This window comes from Stegastes partitus, unplaced genomic scaffold, assembly GCF_000690725.1.
Source record: "Stegastes partitus isolate 25-593 unplaced genomic scaffold, Stegastes_partitus-1.0.2 Scaffold807, whole genome shotgun sequence".
NCBI lineage: Eukaryota > Metazoa > Chordata > Actinopteri > Pomacentridae > Stegastes > Stegastes partitus.
The window spans coordinates 279,074-282,361 of record NW_007578538.1 but is presented as its reverse complement, the minus strand read 5'-3'; the positions used below and the strand labels follow the sequence as shown (position 1 = coordinate 282,361).

The following is a 3,288-nucleotide window of genomic DNA, read 5'->3' as shown; positions in this document are numbered from 1 at the left end:
AGAAAAATGAATCCACACCGAACCGCACAAGTGTGTTGTTCAGCACATTCATAAGCTGCCAAACCTTTAGGTGGCAGTAGTTCCCCAGATCCCGTCCAATCAGAGTGAGCCTCCGGCTCTCGTAAAGTAACCGTCCTTCGCCTGTGTTCTTGTATATGGAGCGGTATCCGGGCCTGGACCAGAGACACCACAGGTCTGAATGTAAACGCAGGTCGTATATGTGACGTGAGAACATATGCTGTTGCAGGTAGTTATGTTTCAAAACCTAAAACCCGGTTATTGACGTCCACATAGAGACGCACAAACGGAGGATTCGCAGATCTTCACTTTGGTCGGAGGTTTTTGAAAGAATTGTTTTTAATGCCGTGAATCTGCGCTTTAGTGTGGACGACAGGTCGACTCGTAGAACAACAACTTTGTTCTGTGAGACGCCTGCTACGTGTGGACGAGGCCTCAGAAGAACGCTTCACTTTAACTCCTTGTGATTTTTTTTTTTTTGCCGTATAGCAGAACGATGATGAGGTGCAGTCAGACCATTCCACACAGTGCTGCAGTGCTACTGTTTCCCTGGTTTCATGTCTTTATGCTAAGCTACGCTACCATCTCCTGGCTGTGGATTCACATTTAGCATGAAGACATTTTCTTTTTGAGCAGACATTCCTCTAAAACATCCATTTCCTTCCTCAGTATCCAGCATGACATCCATTAGAAAACACTGAAGGGCTCGAGGAACATGGCCAAGAGCTCCAGGTGTTGATCTGACCTCCAACCAGAGCGAAATCACAAATATTCACTTTGAATCAGCGATGAATGAACTGAACACTGTGATGATTTTATTTGATCTAGACGTCGCCTACGTCTGATCTCGCATCATAAATCCACACGTCTGGGGTTCTGGGTTACTCAAGTTAGTCAAGTAGAAGTCAAGGTTNCATGAAGAGCAAAATATCTGTACGTAGAATGTGACTGTTTTCCAGTTACACCTGTGGCCACTTGGAAAAATACTGTAAATGTTGATTCCATTTTTTTTTAGTAACATAAACAATCAGAGAAATTCCACTTCAGCTCTGTGGAAGACATTTCTGGTCACTTCTGTTCATGCTTGTTCTGTTTCCAGAAACAAGCAGGACGTCATGCTGCAGAGAAAAACGAGGCCACAGTGAGCAAAAATGTGACAAACGCCCAGAAACTGGTCGAGCCTCGAAGGGTTAAAATGCATGCAGTGATCATTTCATACATGCCATCATCCCCTGAGGCCTGCAGCCCTTCTAGGGGGCCTGGAGGAGCTCGTAAATAACAGGCAGTTGCACTTAACTCCTTCTTTGAGGTCTTTCAAGGATTATATAAGAACCTGTTGCCTGTCCATTTTGAAATAGTGCAGAAACATGGCGCTGAAGTTTCATTTGAACACGACTGCTTGATCGTCTTGTGACAGTGAATCTGGAAGTTTGCTGAAAACTGAAATCAGCAGGTGAGAAAACAACCCGTTTGTGTTTCTCAGACTGGAAACTGCATCTGAAAAACAGGCATCTGGTTCATACGAGGCACTGAGAGTCAGAGTGTCTGTGCTGCGATGCTCCAAGCTGGTGTTTTGATATTTGCAGAAGCAGGACGGCATTTCTGTGAGCAACGCCACAATCACAATACAGGCCTGTAGTATGCCGGTCCTGCATCAGGGCTGCTGCTTGTGTCTGTTTGCTGCCCAGCAGGACGCTCTGGTCTGTGGAGGACGACGAGAATATCTCACCTGGCAGGGGACAATAGCACCGACTTATTTCTAGGCGGACAGTTTGCTCTGCAGGCTTCTTGCAGGAGAGTCAATATTGAGTTGAAATGATCAGCACGACGTCCGGAGGGGAAGCTGAGTAAACTGGTTTGGTGGTATTTTTTTTTTTTTTCAGATGCTTGCCAATTTTGTCAAACAAGTCTGACGAACGGATCACGTCTCAGCCGCCGTCTGTCTGATCCTGATCCATCAAACAAGCAGGCGCTCACATATCTGAACCTATCGACAGGATTCTATAACTGAATTAATTGCATTGTGACTTTTTTTTTTTTTTTAAAGCTCAAACTCCTGGAGTGTCCTCTGGATTACATAACTGCCCTGAATGGAAGGTGGAGAGGGGCAGCGACACCTCTGACAAGAGCGCTTAAAACTTGATCAGATGCGGTAAAGCGTGCTCCTCTGTAGTAACTCTGCACCGACTCCTCATGTTCCTGTGATGTTCTGCAGGACAGGCTGCAGCAGCTGCTTTGCGTTTTGCTGGTTTAATTAACCAACTGTGGCCGTTCCAGTCATTCATTAGGATTTATCTGATGGTCCACAGAGGTCCTCTTTGTTGCACTGAAACTACAATTGTGATGACTGATAGATTTTTAAATAAATGGCTCATAAGCAGACAAACCATGTGTTCATGCATTTCTCTGAATTCACTGAGTTTATTATTGATCTGGTTTTTATTGTCTCATGCTGTATTTTTACTTAAAACACATGCTTTTGCTCCCAATTTCTAGTATTTTGCAAGTTTTCCAGGAATACTAGGCAGGGCAAGTTTGTGTTTAACCCTTTTAAGTCTTTTCCTTAAATATCTGAAGCTCTGTATTAAACCAGGACAATGAGGCGGCAGGTTTAATCCACTGTGAGATTCTCAGTCTATAAATCAGAGCAATATTCATTTTGGTGTTTTTTTTTTAGTTAGTTTTTATTGATCTTTATCACTTTTCTTACTGCATAACTTTCTGTGTTCAACTTCAACATGAGAGTTAAACAACAACGCGAGACTTCGGTCCAATCAGCACATCAGTCATGAGAAGCTGCACGGACTCACCTGCTGCTGTTTCCCTCCGAACCTCGTCCCAGTTCGGCTGCGGAGCCCAGAGCTTCCCGGTGCACCGGTTGGATCCCGGACTGCCGGCGGCGGCGGGTCCGCGGCCTATTAACGAAGCTGCAGGCTCCGCCCACCGTCACCTGCTGCGGCCGGGCGGGCGGGCGGGCGGGCACGCTGTTTGCGCGTTCACGACGCAGAGAAAGCGAGAGTGAAGCCTCATCAGTCATCTTGTGATAACTGTGTATGCAGCACAGCTTCTGGATCTGTTGCGTTCACTGCCCAGGGAAGAGGCGCTCCTCTCAGTGCGCATGTGCAAAATGAAGGCAGACCACAGTGGAGGTTTATGTTCTTTAAAAAAAAAAATGTCACTGATTCTTTCTCATTGGCAAACATTTGAATCTGCATAAAAAAGAGGCGTATGAACGGATTTACCCAGGAAGGCTTCCAAAGGCAAAAAAAA

The 3,288-nt window shown here is 45.5% G+C and overlaps 1 protein-coding gene across 1 annotated transcript in view; it reads right to left on the bottom strand.

Moving 5' to 3' along the window:
* The window catches only part of LOC103365064 (sodium/myo-inositol cotransporter), a 13,170-nt gene extending 10,262 nt beyond the window's left edge, over nt 1–2,908 (bottom strand). Inside the window, exon 1 of the mRNA XM_008292390.1 lies at nt 2,829–2,908. The gene's annotated coding sequence lies outside the window, so the exon portion shown is untranslated. The remainder of the gene's footprint in view (nt 1–2,828) is intronic.
* Between the last annotated feature and the right edge of the window lie 380 nt (nt 2,909–3,288).